The following is a 20,270-nucleotide window of genomic DNA, read 5'->3' on the forward strand; positions in this document are numbered from 1 at the left end:
ACAAGGAGAATGAAGAGGTTAAGATCACCTGGGACCTCCCCATTCTGACCAATGAAAAGCTGAATGTGAGGAAACCAGACTTAGTAGTAAAAATTAAACATCTGAGTGTGTCAGTCCCAAGTGATTACTCTGTGAATCGGGTGGGAGAAGATTCTTGAATACCAAGAAATACAGTCAGAGATCAAGAAAATGTGTCAGAGGATGAAGAAATATTTTATATTGTATTTGGAGCTACAGGCTTGATTAAAAAGAATTTTTCAAGCACATCTGGATAGATTGCCTATACATATGACTTCTTATGAACTCCAGAAGGAAGCTCTTTGCCATGATGCAAACCCTATGATGAGCAAAAAAATTGAGACTGAGATTATACTCCAGTCTCAAGGAGGAGTGGCCTAGTGGTTAGGGTGGTGGACTTTGGTCCTGGGGAACTGAGGAACTGAGTTCGATTCCCACTTCAGGCACAGGCAGCTCCTTGTGACTCTGGGCAAGTCACTTAACCCTCCATTGCCCCATGTAAGCCGCATTGAGCCTGCCGTGAGTGGGAAAGCACGGGGTACAAATGTAACAAAAAAAAATACAACCTGATTTAGGAGTGAGGTTCATTACTGTCATAGCATAGGGGCATAGCCAAAAGTCCAATTTGGGGGGAGGGGTCCAGGGTTAGACTAGGGGGTGCAAGCATTTCTTCTCAGCTTTCCCCCCCAACCTAGGCTCCCTCCATACCTTTGCTGGCAGCGATGCCCAACCCCCCCTCCCCCAAACTGAAGAGATTCACTGGCTGAGCCCCTGCCTGTGCTGCCTTAGCAGCAAAGAAGCCAGCATGGTGCTTCAGTTGCAGCTACCAGCACTTCCGCCAGTACTTAAAACTGAGCATGTGCAGAAGTACTGGCAACAGCAGCTGAAGCACCCTGCTGGCTTCCTCACTGCTGGTTGGTAGGGCTTGGGCAGGAGGGGGACTGAGCCCATAGCTGGGGACCCAAGCCCCCAAGGCCCCCCCATTGCTACATCACTGTATGTGCAGAAATAACCCATTTAGAGACTTTGCACCATGCCCTTCACACTATGCATTTCAGCTCTCAGTAAGTTTGAGCCACATGGTGCAAGAACATTCAGCTGGTCTTGTGGTTTTGAAATCTGGTGTGTGTATTATAGGAGCAGTGTTGTTTCTTTGGTTTCTTTGGCCAAGGTAAAACAAACCAGCAAACAAGCAAAATTGTACTGAATAGTAACAAGTCAATTGACAGGTTTTTTTGGATGAGTCTGAAGGATTTGCAGTGCCGAGTGAGATTTTGTATTGTCACGATTCTGCTTTCTGTGCAGGATGAGATTCTCCAAACTGTGGATCAAAAGAACCAGGTTTCTTTGGTATTATTACATCTGACCTCAGCATTTGATTTGGTGGACCACGATGTAAAACTGTAGGGGTTGAAGGTGTGAAAGTCAAATTCTATAATCTAGGCACTCACATTTACGCTTGTGCTATGCACATACATGTATAAAATAATGGGATATATGTATGTACGTGTGCACTTATGCATGTAAATGTCAAAATTCTGCCTAAACACTGTTCTGCAAATGCAATGGGGATGTACACGGGGTAGAGATGGTGAGACATGTGGAGGGGCATAATCGAATGGGGACGACCATCTCGAAGGACGCCCATTTCTGAGGACGTCCCCGTGAATGGGCGGGGCATCCCATATTATCAAAACAAGATGGGCGTCCATCTTTCATTTCAATAATACGGTCGGGGACGCCCAAATCTCAACATTTAGGTCAACCTTAGAGATGGTCGACCTAAATGTTGAGATGGTTGACTTTAGAGATGGGCGACCTCAGTTTTCACCGATAATGGAAACCGAGGATGCCCAACTCAAAAACGACCAAATCCAAGCCCTTTGGGCATGGGAGGAGCCAGCATTCATAGTGCACTGGTCCCCCTGACATGCCAGGACACCAACCGGGCAACCTAGGGGGCACTGCAGTGGACTTCACAAATTGCTCTCCGGTGTATAGCTCCCTTACCTTCGGTGCTGAGCCCCCCAAGCCCCTCCCCCAAAACTCACTCCCCACAACTGTACACCTCTACCATAGCCCTTAGGGATGAAGGGGGGCACCTACATGTGAGTACAGTGGGTTTTGGGTGGGTTTTTGAGGGCTCACATTCACCACCACAAGTGTAACAGGTGGGGGGGGGGGGGGGCCTGGGTCCACCTGCCTGAAGTGCACTGCACCCACTAAAAACTGCTCCAGGAACCTGCATACTACTGTGATAGAGCTGGGTATGACATTTGAGGCTGGCATAGAGGCTGGCAAAAAATGTTTTTTAATTTTCTTTGTTTTGGGTGGGAGGGGGTTGGTGACCACTGAGGGAGTAAGGGGAGGTCATCCCCGATTCCCTCCAGTGGTCATTTGGTCAGTTCAGGCACCTTTATGAGGCTTGGTTGTGAAAAAAAAGGGACCAAGTAAAGTCGGCCAAATGCTCGTCAGGGACGCCCTTCTTTTTTCCATTATCGGCCGAGGAAGTCCATCTCTTAACCATGCCCCCATCCTGCCTTCGTTATGTTGCTGACACACCCCCGTGAACTTTGGTTGTCCCCGCGACGGGAAGCAGTTGAGGACGCCCAAAATTGGCTTTCGATTATGCCGATTTGGGCGACCCTGAGAGAAGGGCGCCCATCTCCCGATTTGTGTCAAAAGATGGGCACCCTTTTCTTTCAATTATGCCCCTGATAGTGAGCAGTATAGTGAGCAGTAAGCCCGCATTGGACATACCGCTGCTTAGTAAAAGGAGACCTTAGTGTTAGCTTTCCTCATATTTGATTAGTAGGACCTTTTTCAGTGTCCAAGAAAGGAAATATTTCATTAGTTATAAGTATTGGTTATGGAGTTCCTTGGGGATTACTCTTGCCCCCCCCCCCCCCCTTTTGTTTAATAGCTTTTTTACATCTGCTGGAGGGTAGGGTTACTTTTAGAGTTAGGGACTGTGGCATATATTTATGCCAATGATGGGTAGTTGGTGACTTCCATGATTGCAATACAGTCTTGATTCAGAAGCTTGGAGTGGGTAGTGACTGATTAGAGAATAGTCAGGTGCTTTTAAATGTGAAAAAAATGAATTAGAAGTGAGAAGAATTTATTTATTTGTTACATTTGTACCCCACATATTTGCAGGCTCAATGTGGCTTACATAATACCGTGAGGCGGTATCTACCTCCGGTGATGAAACAAAAACAGAGTAATGTTATAGTCAGTGAAATAAATATGTTACAAACACAGTAGGGAATAATAGAGAAGAGGGGTTATAATGTGTTCATTATAAGTTTTTGTTTGTTGTATTGCTGAGTTAAGCATTTAAGTTCAATCAGAAGGGTATGCCTTTTCGAATAAGTTGGTCTTTAGTGATTTCCGGAAGCTGAGGTGGTCGTATGTTGTTTTTACGGCTTTTGGTAGTGCATTCCAGAGTTGCGTACTTATATAGGAGAAGCTGGATCCATAAATTGATTTGTACTTAAGACCTTGGCAGCTAGGGTGGTGAAGATTTAAGTATGTTCGTGATGATCTAGTTGAGTTTCTGGTTGACAGGTCTATGAGGTCATATATATATCCCGGGACATTGCCATAGATAATCTTGTGGACCAGGGTGCAGACTTTGAAAGTAATACGTTCTTTAATTGGGCGCCAATGTAGCTTTTCTTTAATTATAGAAAAGGTTAAAAAAAAAGTTTGTTACCTGAAGATTGAATAGGTTAGAATTTTTAGTCTTTGGTTTGGGAAGGGGATGTTTGATAGAACAGGGTTAAGTGGGGTGTGTGGTTTTGCAGGATTTGAACCTATGATCCTGGGTGCCAGAGAATGGAGACTTGGGGCTGAGGTGTAGAGGCCACTTAGCTGCAACTCAAGTTTAAGGAAACATGAGATCCAGTGGTAATAAGAAATCCTGGTCCCCTAAAGGAGCTCATTGGATCAACAAGAGGTGTCTCTAATCAGTGATCATATATAAGAAGAACCAGACACACACACCCCTTACTAGTACTACAGTTCTCAATGGCTGCCCTTTATTTACTGCAACCTGCTATCTGGTAAAGAGTTCTTCCTTGTTGTGCTTGATCCTAGTTCTTGCTTCATGCTTGATTTCTAATCCATGCCAGTTTTTGATTATCTCCTGCACTGCTCCATCCTGCCTTGGTCCTAGTTGTTCCATCTGTAGTCCTGGGCAGGGGACTCCTGACAGCCTGTACCAGCCTAACAGCAGAGGGCTAGATAACAATGGAGTCTGTCACAAAGACTTTAAAATCCCTCACAACTGCCTTGCAAGAACTTGGGATGGTTTCAGACCCTTCAGCTTGTGCGATAGGATTAGGAAGAAGAGGCTGCCCACTTCCACAATTGTACACGCTATTACCAAAAAGGTTTACAGGCTTTGGTTCCACCTTCCTCCATATATGTATCCATCTCCCTCAAAACTAAGTTTCATAATCAGCTTGCTCACAAAGAAAGCCCTGGTATGGGCCACCCCCTTGCTAAAACAGAACAGTATTGACCTGAATAACATGGGAAAAGAGAGGCAGGAATAGGTTTGTTTGACTGCTTGTCAACAAAATTCAACATGATTGGTAAAGTGCCACATGCTTATTTCTTATTTTCTTTCTGGCCCCATACAGCACTTTCTTACCAAAAACAAATGCCACAAATAAGGGTTCAGCTCTTTCCAGGCCCTCATTCATTTGGTTCATTTAAAGGTACACAAACCGAAAATGGCCTCTTGCATATTTTATTATTAGTTTTAAAACAAATGTATTTCTCTGGAAACCCCCCAACAGTCCAATATCAAATAATAATTTTATTTTGTATAGTTTGCCTCATGCCTTTCTTTTTTACGTGCATTTTCTACCACAGTGAAACGGTATTAATTGATAGGAAAAAATGGGCACAGTTAACTTTGCTAGATTTCAGTCCTTTCCAGTAAATTGCATGCATATGTCAGTGTAATACTTATGGTTATTGTTTTTTGGAGATCTCATTAAAAGCAAAGTGAAAGGCAATATGTATTTAAATAAGAAGCTATCATATTTTGAGTCTGATCTCCAATTCATTTACAAAACCACAAACAATTAATTTTTCTGTAAGCACTTTAGAAAAGTATGCTGTGTAAGAAAAGATGCCAGATAGTGAAAATTGCAGAAAGGTTTAATAAGGAACAGTAGTAAACCTTGTCAAACCTAGAGAGACAGATGGAAAATATCCCTGTAACTTTCTGATTGGCAACTCCTAGGGAGTGACCCAAATTTCCAAGGAAAATAGTTCTTTGCTTTTTAGGAAGAGAGACTCCAGTAATAAGTGTATATAAAGGAATCTTTACTGTTGTGTGGGCTTCCATATAGATAGATAGATAAATAGATAGCTATAAATATGGAAGCCCACACAAAAGCAAAGATATTCTTAAAAATACATTCTGCTTTTAAGAGTTTTGTCATGGACACAGGATGGAATCAACTTCTTTGAAAAGAGAGCCCCATGACATGTTCTGCTCTTAAAGATTTTTTTTTTTATTGCAAGCTTGGATGTGGGTTGTTTAATGCTCCGTGATTTAAGGTAATAATTGCCAGTAAGTGCCATGTGCTCTGTTAGCTCATCTAATGGTACTCATTATGCCTTTGTTATAATAGAAGGGTATAATCTGCCCTTTTATTCTGCAGATTCTAAAGTGCAGGAAATCCCACCTCAGCCCAAGCCTGCGCTATCAATTGGAAAGTTCCTGGGAGAACGTTCAAGGCCGACCACTAAAGAGCGTGGGAGGCTCAAACACAAGGCCAAGTCCTTCATGGGCCATCATTCAGGTTCTCGGTGTTCCTGTGAAACGGCACACACAAAGCATTGCCACCCACGTCCTTTACACGTAGTTGCTTCTCAACACTTTGCTTCCTACACTTCCTGGCTCTTGGCAAGGCAAAGCTGTTGTTAAAGGCCAAGAATGGCATGGCTACTGCTACAATTCTTTTGTAGACAGCATGACTGAGAAGGCACTTTCTTTGGCATTAGCTATGCTAAAAATGACTTCTGTCATTCCCCTAAGTGGCACTTGCTGAAAGGAGACCTGGAGATTGCATAGGCCTGCGTGCTTCTCTAATCACAGCCAGGACATACATTTAGTTCCTGGAATAAAACAGGATTTTTCTGTACATTAGAGAACAAACATTCTGACGTGCCTGTGTGCTTGATGACGTACAATAATATGTAGAATACTTTCTATATGACCTTATTGAAAACATCCTTTTTTTTTTCTGTAACTGAGTAATAACAGCCCTGAGGTAGAGAGAGGTGCACAGGGCAAGTGCAGTGGTAAAAGTTCTCCAGGCACCTGGTTCCACAGAACAGAAGACCCAATGCTGTTGCCAGAGTAATTGCAGGGTTATGGGGCCACAGATCCAGGACTCTGCTGACTTTGAGGTCCTTTACTAAGCTGTGGCAAAAAGCGGACTTAGCATACCTTTACTCGGGGCTTTCCCAGGTACTAAGGCCATTTACACTGCAGCTGTAAAATGGCTGATTTTCTGTTTTTTCTATTAATGGCCATACGCTAATGTTACCATTAGTGCACGGCCATTTTTAAAAATTACCATGTGAGCACTTATCACTAAGTCGCGTAGGTGCCTACGCGGGCCCAATGTGCGCCAGTTCGGAAATACCGCCCAGCTACCGTGTGGCCTGGATGGTAATTTCATTTTTTACGTGCATATTTTATTTTTCAGTGCGCGGCGCTAACCGGGCCGTAATTGGCATGGTACGTGTGCTGACAATTACCACCCGGTTAATGCGTGAGACCTTACCGCTAAGTGAATGGGTGGCGGTAAGGTCTCAGACCCAAAATGGATGCGCACCAATTTTTATTTTGCCACATATCCATTTTTGGCAAAAAAAAAAGTCTGGGTCTCTCCCCTTGCCAGTCCGCCTCTCCCCCCGTTTGTGTGGAAGGCTGCATTTTGATTTTGTTGGGGGGGGGGGGTTTGAAGTGGTAGGCGACTTGTTTGAGGTGCCGGAGACGTCGGGACTGTGGGTAGTTTATTCTTGTAGGGCATTTTGTAAGGATGCTGCTCATACCGGGAGCTGGAGCATGTGCCTGACAATTGTAATCTCCTTCCAGCGATGTTCGTCATCTTCGTGCTGTTCAGAAAGTGACCACTTGTGCTGCTCATTCTCCTCCCTTGTCCCATGCATTTGTTCATGCTTGTTCTGTTTCGCAAAGCGTTTGACGTCAGGTTTTGTTGCGTAGCAGCAGTTCGGCGATCCCTTAATTGTCATCTGCTGGTAGCGATGCAATTCATTGAGTGTTATTGCTCCGCCCTCGACGTCATCACGTTTGATGCGAGGGCGGGGCAAACACTCATGGGCAAACTTCGATCTACACCACCACGGATTTAGAACGTTGGGACTTTTGGATGCTTCATTAGAACGTTGGAGGTGCGTTTTATAGAGAGAGATAGGGTAAGAGAGTAACAAAGTGACACAGAGGGGCATTTTCAATAAGACATCTAAGTCCAACTTTGGGCATTTTGCTCAAAAAGTCCAGAATCCGAATAGCAAATATAGAAATTTTCAAAACACTCCCTTTCTCCTATTTTGAGTTTCAGCACTTCTGTGCCATCATACAGCAAATGAGATGTTGCCATCATATCTTTGTAAAGATGGAAAACAATGTCTTTTATATTGCAAAGAAGTGCCAAAAGAGCCATTATAAATCTCAATTCTATAAATAGGTATTCATTTAGTAATTAAGAGGAAAAAAATGTTTGTTTTAATGAAGGGACAAAATATGTATGTACTACTACTACTACTTATCATTTCTAAAGCGCTACTAGACGTATGCAGGGCTGTACACTTGAACATGAAGAGACAGTCCCTGCTCGACAGAGCTTACAATCTAATTAGGACAGACAAACAGGACAAATAAGAGATAAGGGAATATTAAAGTGAGGATGACAAAATAAGGGTTCTGAACAAGTGAATAAGGGTTAGGAGTTAAAAGCAGCATCAAAAAGGTGGGCTTTTAGCTTAGATTTGAAGACGGCCAGAGATGGAGCTTGACGTACCGGCTCAGGAAGTCTATTCCAGGCATATGGTGCAGCAAGATAAAAGGAACGGAGTCTGGAGTTAGCAGTGGAGGAGAAGTGTGCAGATTTTAGGATACATTTCTGGAATTGTTAAGTTGCTATGATTTGGTGGTGATATGGATAAAAATAGGAAAGCTTGCTGGATCTCCTTGCGGGAGGTGGTGGAGATGAAAACGGTAACGGAGTTCAAACATGCGTGGGATATGCATAGAGGAATCCTGTGCAGAAGGAATGGATCCTCAGAAGCTTAGCTGAAATTGGGTGGTGGAGCAGTTGGGGGGAAGAGGGGGGTGGTTGGGAGGCGAGGATAGGGGAGGGCAGACTTATACGGTCTGTACCAGAGCCGGTGATGGGAGGCAGGACTGGTGGTTGGGAGGCGGGTAATACTGCTGGGCAGACTTATATGGTCTGTGCCCTGAAAAGGACAGGTACAAATTCAAGGTAATGTATACACATATGAGTTTGTCTTGGGCAGACTGGATGGACCATGCAGGTCTTTTTCTGCCGTCATCTACTATGTTACTATGTTAGTGTACGCGTACACATTACGCTAGGGTATTGAATGGAAAAAAAAAAGTTAAACTATGCACAGCTTTCAAACTACTGCCTTCTATTTCTTTCTCAGTTTTGCCTTATGTGTGGTGCACGGGGGGGGGGGGGGGCTTAAGATGGTTTGTCCCAGGCCCAGCGTTGTCTCTCGGCGGCCCTGGGCTCACGCAGTATCCCTGCAGTAACCAGTTAGTGCATGGTAATATAGATACACTAACTGGTTAGCGCAGGAAGTATTTCTTTGTAGAAAGGGTGGTAGATGCATGGGACAGCTTCCAAATAGAGGTAGTAACAATAAGGCTAGTGCTTGACTAGGCCCTTTTTCTATGCTGTGCTAAAAAGTAGCCAGCGCTATCCCCAGTTTAGGTCTTTCCCATGTGCTGAGGCCACTGTTTGCAGGGCAGTAAAATGACCCCATTTTCCATTATGCCCATTAATGGCCACACGCTAATTTCCCTATTAGCGCATGAGCACTCACTGACATCTATGTTCAGTCAGTAAGAGCCCACACGCTAATCCTGTGTTAATTGGTTAGGTCACAGTGATGTAGCTCACGTCAACCAATTAGCACAGAACATTTCTACTCTGCACCCCAGACATGCCCCCAGCACAATAAATACATTCAATTTTTTTTAGCGCATGGGAAGCATGCACCAATCCCAAAACTACTTCAGGATGCCTGAACGCGCCCTGCAGTAGTGCTTTTTACCCTGTGGTAACCATGCATTAGTACTTACCACAGCTTGGTAAAAGGGCCCCGTATCCTTTTTTGGCCATCATGTTCTAGGTTTCTAGAATTATCTAAAAAAAAAAAATGTTGGTTTAAGTGTAAATACATTAATTTCCTGGGATAATTATAAAACCAGAAGTATATACCTACTTTAGCTTTAAAAATTCACTGGTACCCTTACAGGGAAAAGTATACATGTATTATTTATGTGTACACATAGCATACCTTAGTAAAAGGACCCCTAACAGATTTTATGCACCCTAGCAATTAGCAAACACTAAATGATAAGACGCCCATTTAATGAGTGCTAAATCCATTAGTGCACCTTAGTAAAAGGGACCCCTAAGTTATAAAATCCCCTGCGCCCCATTCCCAGAACAGATAATCTTCAGTTGAGCACCCAGCAAAAATCTAACCAGCTATTCCTGTGAAATTTCAGCCCTAGCCAGTTAAGCCCTCCACCAGCATTGCCCAGAATTTAAGCAGCTTTATTCAGTTACTCAGCAAGGGGTAAGCTTTCAAAATATCAGATTGAATTATTTTCTATAGCACTACTGTACACATTACATATAGGTACTTTCTGTATCACTTGAGGGCTCGCAATCTAAGGGGTCCTTATACTAAGCTGTGGGGAAAATGGCCCTGAAGTAGCAGCGGGGGCCATTTTTCCTGCACGACAGGGCCCTTTTTCCACAGCTGGTAAAAGCCCCCCCCCAAAAATGGCCACATGGTGAGAGAACTCTTACCGCGTGCCCATGTGGCTGGGAGCCCTTACCGCCACCCATTGAGGTGACAAGGGCTCCCACACTAACTCGGCAGTAGTCCCGGAAGAGCAAAAGGGCCCCTAAGTTTTTGTACTTGGGGCATTAGAGGGTTAAGTGACTTGCCCAAGATCACAAGGAGCTGTAGTGGGAATTGAACCCAAGTTGCCAGGATTAAGGCCTGCTGCACTAACCATTAGGCTACTCCTCCAAACTCCCAAATTGAAAAATCTATGCCATAGACCTGTTTCGAATGATTGATGCACAATTTGGAATGAAAGGATTTTTTTCTTTCTTTTCAATTTTTTGTTCAGCATTAATTACTCGTATTGAAAAACAGTTTTAAATAATCCCTACTACTACTACTACTACTATTTAGCATTTCTATAGCGCTACAAGGCGTACGCAGTGCTGCACAAACATAGAAGAAAGACAGTCCCTGCTCAAAGAGCTTACAATCTAATAGACAAAAAATAAAGTAAGCAAATCAAATCAATTAATGTGAACAGGAAGGAAGAGAGGAGGGTAGGTGGAGGCGAGTGGTTACAAGTGGTTACGAGTCAAAAGCAATGTTAAAGAGGTGGGCTTTCAGTCTAGATTTAAAGGTGGCCAAGGATGGGGCAAGACGTAGGGGCTCAGGAAGTTTATTCCAGGCGTAGGGTGCAGCGAGACAGAAGGCGCGAAGTCTGGAGTTGGCAGTAGTGGAGAAGGGAACAGATAAGAAGGATTTATCCATGGAGCGGAGTGCACTGGAAGGGGTGTAGGGAATGACGAGTGTGGAGAGATACTGGGGAGCAGCAGAGTGAGTACATTTATAGGTTAGTAGAAGAAGTTTGAACAGGATGCGAAAACGGATAGGGAGCCAGTGAAGGGTCTTGAGGAGAGGGGTAGTATGAGTAAAGCGACCCTGGCGGAAGACGAGACGGGCAGCAGAGTTTTGAACCGACTGGAGAGGGGAGAGGTGACTAAGTGGGAGGCCAGCAAGAAGCAGATTGCAGTAGTCTAAACGAGAGGTGACAAGGGTGTGGATGAGGGTTTTGGTAGAGTGCTCGGAAAGAAAGGGGCGGATTACTGACAGATGGGCCATGCTGGGGCTTTTTATTTAAGCATGCTTCCTTTGTTCTGGAAGAAAAATTTTGTTCTGGTTTTTGTTTTTTTCTTTGTTTTTCTATTTTCTTTCCTTGGGTCCTGTGATTAGACTATAAGGGTTGTATGAGGACCTCTAACTAAAGATGAAGAGCTGATTTTATCTATTTATTTATGTCGCTTTCCCCCCTCCATCTATTACCAATGAAAATGTAGGACCACAAGAGTGAACCAATAGATATAAATTTATAGTATCAAAATATATACACTGTGTTTCAAAATAAAACTATACAAAGCTTGATTTCTGCATAACTGTGTCAAAACTTAACCATTAACCAATTTCAATAGAATTTGGGATATATCATCCTGAATAAATGTGCAATAAGCTTACATTCACACCAGCCACTTTTTGCCATGATACACGCAGACGCCATTTTGCTTTAAACATAAACAATTACCATGGTTTTCAGTCAGGAGGATCTAATCTTTATTAAAAATTTGTATTTGGAGACAGTGGCGATCCTAGGTCAGCTGCCACCAGGGGCGGATCGCCACTGCGCACCCCTCCCCCCGGGTGCAGCAGCATCTGGCCCCCCAGGATGCAGCATGACACCCCTCTCCCTGGTGCATGAAGCCCCCCCCCCCCCCAGGGTGCATTCTTGGCTGCTGGAGGCTGCTGGAGTGTGCTCTCTGCACCCTCCAGCAGTGTGTACCTGGGGTGGACCGCCCCCACCGCCCCGCCCTTGCTACGCCGCTGTCTGGAGAAAGGTTATGGATCTCACAGATTGGTGCAAGAGTTTCCAGAAAAGAAGTGGAAGAGGGTAAGTGTACACTATATTTTGAAGACTTTGCAAGAAACGGGCTCAACTGATCACCAGTAAGGAAGCAGCAGGGCCCATCAGTTCACACTAAAGAAAATGTTGTGACACTTGAAGAACGAGGTAGTGAAGTGACATCATTTAAGTGAGTTGGCCGGCATGAGTGTAGGCTTCCTGCAAATTTATTCAGGATGATATATCCCAAATGCTATTGAAATTGCTCAAGTTTTCAGAGTTATGCTGAAAACAAGTCTTCTATAAATATATATATATATATATTTTTTTTTTGAAAGTGTATATACTATTCATAAGAACATAATAGCCGTACTGGGTCAGACTAACGATCCATATAGCCCAGTATCCTGCTTCCAACAGCAGCCAATCCAGGTCACAAATACCTGGTAGAAACCCAAAGAGTAGCAACATTCCATGCTACCAATCCCAGGGCAAGCAGTGGCTTCCCGATGTCTAGCTCAATAGCAGACTATAGACTTTCCTCTAGGAACTTGTCCAAACCTTTTTTAAACCCAGATACGCTAACCATTGTTACTACATCCTCCAGCAAAGAGTTCCAGAGCTTAACTATTCATTAAGTGAAAAAATATTTCCTCCTATTTGTTTTAAAAGTATTTCCATGTAACTTCCTTGAGTGTCCCCTAGTCTTTGTACTTTTAGAATGGGTAAAAAGTCAATTCACTTCTACTCGTTCTACACCACTCAGGGTTCTGTAGACCTCAATCATATCTCCCCTCATCCATCTCTTTTCCATGCTGAAAAGCCCTAACTTCTTTAACCTTTCCTTAATATGAGAGGAGTCCTATCCCCTTTATCATTTTGGTCGCTCTTTTTTGAACCTTTCCTGTTATATCTTTTTTGAGATACGGCGACCAGAACTGAATGCAATACTCAAGGTAAGGTCACACCATGGAGCATTATTCGGTCTTATTTACCATCCCTTTCCTAATAATTCCTAGCATCCTGTTTGCTTTTTTGGCCGCCGCCACACACTGGGCAGAAGATTTCAGTATATTGTCTACAACGACACCTAGATCTTTTTCTTGGGTGCTGACCCCCAAGGTGGACTCTAGGATCAGGTAGCTATAATTCGGTTTATTCTTTCTAATGTGCATCACTTTGCATTTTTCCACATTAAATTTCATCTGCCATTCAACTTGGCCTTGTTTTGCCCTAAGGCTACATCAGGGGCATACAGAGCAATAACTCAAAATATCCAATATGGTGTATACGGGGAAAAACTAAAAAAAATTCTACAGAATTCTCAGAACTCATAAATATGAAAATTGATCAACAATATTTAAAGCAACTCCAAACACTTTGTAGAAAAAGCCTCCAAAATGACTCATGCAAAGATACAGAATTGTATGCTACAAAGTTTCCTGGTGGAAAGGCTGCATATTGAATTTTAACCCTTTCTAGTCTTGTTATTTATTATTTTTTCAGAGGTTCAAAATTGTCAGAGAGGAATTCTCACTGAAGAAGCTTATGCAAAACATGATCCATGCTGGAGACCACGAACAGTGATTATACATTGGATAATGCTGTTATGGAACATACAAAATAAGGATCCCTTTTACCGCAGCAGGTAAAAAAAGCCCCCAGCACACATTGGCATGCAGTAAGAGCCCTTATCACCCATTAAGGTGGCAATAAGGGCTGCCACGCTAACCTGGCGGTAACCGGGCAGCGCACGGTGATGCCCAATTACCGCCGAGTTACCACTGCACAACTCATTTCCGGGGGTTTTCTTTTTCCCCTGGAAATGGCATGCGCTCGGGGCTGGACTTCCACCGGCGGCCGCGCTAGGCCAGCGGTAGTCCCAAAAGAACTAGCAGTAACCATTTTTGTGGTAGAATTTGATTACTTTAGTCACTTCTTGGTATGACTTGGCAATGTGAGGCTCCATTTCTGGGCTTGTTTCAAAGTCTTTTACTATATAATTTTATTTCTTAGCTCTTTCATTCTATTTATTGCTTCTAATGTTCTCTTAATTCTAAATGTTGGTGAGCTAGAAGAGCTTTCACTGATCAATGAATCTCATTTTCTAAGGTCTTGAGACTTCAGTATTCATTATGTCATGAATACAGTCATTCAGGAAACCTTAAACTCCGGCTGTATTTTATGTTCGTGCATCTCTGACAATGGGAGAAAAGTAAATGCAGAAAAATTGTATGTGAAGTTCTTAGTAAATGACAAAAACTGTATTATGTCCTTTTTCTTGAATGTTATTCCAATTTTCCTTTAATTTCTGTGATCTTCACAGACATGTTTGAAGCAGAGCATTCAACATCACTGACAAAGTGAAGATAATCGTATGACTCGGGCCCTCATTCAGGGGCCTACATAGCTACACATTTCCTCCCATAGACGCAAACTAAGAATGCTGCTTAGTAGAAGAGTCCAAAATGAAAGAAAACCTTTCTTCCACGTATAGCCTTTTAGCAATTAAAGGAGCCCTTTTACTAAGCTGCAGTAAAACGTGGCCCGCACTTGTTTTGGTGTGTGAAATTTGCTTATGCGGGGCTATTTTTACTGCGCTAGGAAAAAGGCCTTTTTTTAAAACAGGGCAGTAAATGGCTGTGCACAAATGTTAAAATTAGCGTGTGGCTATTTACTGCTTGAGCCCTTATGACCATCTATTTAGAAGGTGGTGAGAGCTCACGCCAGGGACGGACTGACCATTCGGGCAACTGGGCAGTTCCCAGAAGCTCTAGGGGGCCCAGAGGATCTGCCTGGTTGCCCACTGCCACACACTACAGCCCCCATGGGGTCCTGGTGGTCTGTTGGCCGCTTTCGCTATTCTCCCTGGTTGCGAGAGGCGAGATTACCATGGGAAGTCTCGGCAACCATTTTGTAAACACTGCACCGCGCCGGGCAGAATGAAGGAAGTGGGTGGGCAGGAAAGAGGGGAGAACACCAGGGCCCTTCAAGGTAGGGGGGACAGTGGCAACACGGTGGGAGGGAGGCAGCAGGGTGGGGGCACTGGTGGCAGCGGTGGCAGCATCAGCATAGAGGGTGGCGGCAGCAGCATGGCAAGGGGCCCAGAGTAGTCTCAGTCCGCCCCTGGCTCACTTGTACTTATGTAGTAATCAGGCAGCGTATGGCAATGTGGCTGATGTGGCTGCACTGCTGATTACCACCGGGAACGCCCTCTGTCGCAGAAAATAGAAAATTCTTTTCTACAGTGGGAAACTGAGGGTGCCAACATCAGAACTACAGCTGGCACCCGCGCTACCCCAGCAGTAAGGTTGATTTGGCACACGCTACCCATGCGGTAGCCCTACCTTAGCTTAGTAAAATGACCTAAAATCAAAAGTAGCGCATGGCTATTTACTGCCTGAGCCCTTACCATCACCTTTTAACCTAACAGTAAGGGTTCACCTGCTAACCGCACGGCAATCATGTAGCGCACACCAATGTGGCTGTGCTGCCGATTACCGCCAGGAATGCCCCTGCGGTAGAAAATAGAAAAATGTTTTCTACCACAGGAAACAGCGCATGCCAACTTTGAAATTACCACTGGGCGTCCACACTACCTCGGCAGTACTGTTGATTTGGTGCATGCTACCTGTGAGTTAGCCCTGCCACCGTTTAATAAAAGGTCCCCACTGTACTTTCCCTGTTCACCATAAGCATCTTCTCTTTTCCCCTAAGGTAGTGCGTTAATGCTGACACAGCCCATTCACTTTAAATGGGCTGTGTCAGGCACGGCTTTGTAAACAGGGGAAATAATGACACATGAAAAATATAGTGACATAGTAAAAAAAAAAATGATGAGGTAAAAAAATACATGCATCTGAGTAACTAACCAACAGTGACAAACCTTGCCAGTAATAATATAGTCATAATAAATCTATAAACATATATGAATATTCAGAATGGAGGAAAAAGAGCAGATGGGAATCCTAGAAGAGTACACATGAAGCATACTAAAATGTAACAATAAGAAATAAATGAATAAAGAAGGAAAACCAAAAAGATACCTCTGTATGAGTGTAAAAGAACGAAGTGGGGAATGACCTGAATATGAATCAATAAAACATTATAATAAATTCTTATAAAAACAACCATTGACAATAAGGATATTGGGCCCAATTCTATATATGGCACCTAAATTTAATGTGCGCTAGGCAATTACTACTACTACTACTACTATTTAGCATTTCTATAGCGCTACAAGGCATACGCAGCGCTGCACAAACATAGAAGAAAGACAGTCCCTGCTCAAAGAGCTTACAGTCTAATAGACAATTATGCCTATACACTTAGGTGTACTTAATGCGACTGAATGTACATGCGTCCATTTACGCCAGTGAAAAGCTGGTGTAAATACCTGTGTATAGATGTACACGAACTGGCCCATATTTTATAACAATGTGTGTAGATTTTGGATCACCCACAAAACACCCATTTTCACGCCCCCTAGCCACACCCTTTTTTGCCTATGCACATTAGAATTTAGGCGCAGTATATTACAGAATACGATTAGCAATGTACATACGTAAATTCTAATTTTTGTCAATTAGTGCTCGCTATTGCTTGTTAAGAGCTGTTAATGCTTAACAGCTTGTTAAAACAATTAATCTACGCGTGTAGCGGACTCGCACGTAACTCTAGGCTTGCTATATAGAATCCGGGCGATTGTGCTTATATGAGGAACTAATAGTACATTGACGAACAAAAAGCAGATACCTAATGCTCAATAGGGCAAAATCATAAGTCACCAGCAGTTACACCAGCCATAGACCATTGGTGCTGTTGGGCCATGTCATTAAACAGCTCAAAGATGATCACTTCACTAAACTAACCAAACCCTCTCCAAAAGACATTACACGATGTGATACCTGCAAGCGAGCCTTCTCCGGAGTAGCTCCCACACTCTGGAATGCACTCCCTGAAAGCTCCACTTAACACAAGTCTATCTCTACTTCAGGAAGCAGGTGAAAGCTTGGCTCTTCAACTAGGCCTTTAATGGAAGAAGTAACTAACTTGTTAGTCTCACTCACACACACACAAGGAGCGACAAGGGCTGCACATACTGCAGCAGGACATATTTATCCACTCCTGCTCTAGCTGATTTAATATTTAACCATCTTTCTGACCTCATTTGCACCTTTCTTTTAATTAGTCACCTTATTTTCTAACTCCTCTTACTCTCTTATCTAACTATATGTTCCATCTTCGCTTATACCCTTCACTATCAATTAAAATGTTTCTATTACGTATTGTATTGACATTGTAAGTAGTATACTATGCCATACTTTGTATTGTTATTTGAATATTTTTACTGCTGTAATTCCTATTGCTTATGTTTGATCTATTCTTACTGTACACCGCCTTGAGTGAATTCCTTCAAAAAGGCAGTAAATAAATCCTAATAAATAAATAAAATAAACAGAATCTAGCAGGCACTGCAGGATCTAGTTTAGTCTATTGAGACAACACTGATTTAGAAGCTCTCTGTAAGTACAGAGAGTTGCAGTAATCGAGTCGCGAGATAACCGAAGCATAAATGAGAGAGCAGATGGACTGAGGAGAGAGGAAGAGACAGACGGACCAAATTCAATGACAGAGCAAAAAAAGAGGAGTGAACTACTGAATTAATGTGGACTTTGAACATGAGTTTGTAGTCAAAAGATCATGCCCAAGATTTTAATGGAATCACAGAAGATGAGGGGTGTATTGTCCAATAGGGGAGGAGAGGGTAAGAGGAAAAGTGGGTTGGCAAAGACAATGATCTCACATTTTGTAGAATCAAGGAAGAGCCCATTCTCTTTCAGCCAGGAAGAGACAGAGCTGAGACAGGAATTAAGTGTAGTAAGGGGGCAAAGAGGTCAGATATATGGTGAAGAATTTGAATGTCATCAGCGTAGCAAAATGGAAGGCATCCATTTTCCTGAATGACTGTCAAAAGTGGTGCTAGGAAAATATTGTAAAGGGCAGGAGAATGGATGGAACCCTGGGGAGAGAGGGGAAAGACTGAAGTAAGAAGGTCGAAGTGAGTCAGTTGAAAGGAATGGTCAGAAAGGTAGCTGGAAAACCGTTCCTGAGATACCAATGGAACGAAGACAACAAAGAAGAAGGGTATGATCAACTAAGTCAAATGAGGAGGATAGATCAAGAGACACAATGATGACTGATTGGCACTGATCAAGGGCTACCAGAATAGTGTCATAGAGAGACAGATGTAGAGTTTCTGTGCCAGATAAGGATAGAGAACATTAATTTGCTCGATGAAGGAACTGAGTTGAGAAAAGACAAGTTCATTGAGAAGCTTGCCAAGAAAGGGAAGGTTAGAGATGGGGCAAAAATTGACAGGCAAGAAGGGATCGAGTTGGGGGTTCTCTATACAGTTTGCCCTCTCCATCTTTCCTGTGCCTATTCTGACCTCTTCTTTCTCTTTGGCTATTGCTTTCACTTCATCTTTAATCCATATTTATCTGATTTCCACATTCTTAATAACCTGTTGCAAAAAGGCTTTTGATTTAAAAATTGGCCCATTTCTCTATTTGAACTTTAAGTTTTTCAACATTTAATTCTCTATGGTTTGTTCTGATTAGTTTCTCCTATTGTAAATTGACTCAGAGCCGAATTCCTACACCAGCAAATTTGTCTCCGTGTCATTGTACTATCATGTAACTACTGCAGTGTCATTCTGTTTTCAAAATCAAGCTAAATTACAGTCTGACACTGAATGTGAAAAATAGGATAATTGTGGCAAGCTTTCTGGAAAGAAAAAGATAGGCCAGAGGTATTTGTTTTCTTATACCATTCAGCTCCTCATATAAATGACTTTGAAAATTCAGGCATCCATTTCAGCCAGACAAAGATAGATCTGCCTGTCTCCTTGAAGACACATCTGTGACACTCATGCATTATTGAGGGGCCTTTGTCTTGCCACATATAAATGAATTAATAGAATTTTCCAAAATGTTTCACATGAACAACTGCCTGTGTCCAGTTATGTTAGCAATGGGCATAAAGTTCAGGGTATCATTTTTGCAGCCAGTGTCATGAAGAATTCTAATAATCAAGTACGATCTGAAGAAAACTATATTCTCTGCAAATAATGATACCTTTCTTTGTGGGCCAAAAAAAGAATTCTCCAGAAATACCGGTGTGCATGAGCTATCAACACCACACAAGAACAATGACATCATAGAAAAATGGTCTTTAGAACTTATACATGTTTCTCCAGTGAAAGGTGCACAGCCTGAGAAGAACTATGGATGATGTTATGATACAACTGGACCATTCTGGGCTAATAATTCCAGGTAAATGTATGACATCTACTTTTAATTTTTACTTTACATCAGGGATAGAAAAACATTTTAGCCCAAGAGCTACAATGGGAGCAATGACTGGGTTCAGGTGCTTGTGGGGGTCAAGAGTCTAAGAGGAAGGAGTCCTTCCAACTCTGGTAGAGGTCTGAGTTAAGGAGGGTGGCAGAGGTCCAAAGAAATAATAACTCATAGTCACTGGGATGTCAGCAATCAAAATGTGTGCCAAAATCCTGCACTATGACTTCTATTCTATGGTTGCTCTTGTGACAGCATCCCAAAATATCAGAATATCATGAAAGTGAACATTTTGAGCCTTGAATGATAACGTCACAAAAACAGCCATGAAATCAGTGTTGATGTGCCAAAGGTAATACAATTTTTCCAATGTCAAGCAGACCAGAATAAAGCCATAAATTGGATGCCCATATTCCTCCTCTAAATAAGCCTTCACCTAGGTTGTATATAAATATGCCCCTACTTGTTATAGAAGAAAGACAGAAGAAATCAACAACATAATGTCAAAAGACCAACAAAAACAATAATGTCAGTCCAAAAGTCGGATAAAGGAAGCAGCTTTATTGAAGCTGCTTAGAAGACCCGACACGGGCCATGTTTCAGCGAACTTGTCTGCATCAGAGGTCTGCATAAAAATGTATACATGAACAAAGAGATAACAATAAAAATAAATAGCAATAGATGTATGTATAAAGAGGTAACAATATAAATATACTGTATAGTACATAGATATTATAATTCTTATTTATATATATATATAAACCATATAATAGTAATAAACAATGACAACATTTAAAATATGCATATCATAATTAAAAATATAAATTAAAATGTGTGAAAAAAGAAACAAATTAAATCGAGTCTCAAAAAGTATAGCCATTCAAATATTACTTCTA

Source organism: Microcaecilia unicolor, chromosome 6 (genome assembly GCF_901765095.1).
Source record: "Microcaecilia unicolor chromosome 6, aMicUni1.1, whole genome shotgun sequence".
NCBI lineage: Eukaryota > Metazoa > Chordata > Amphibia > Gymnophiona > Siphonopidae > Microcaecilia > Microcaecilia unicolor.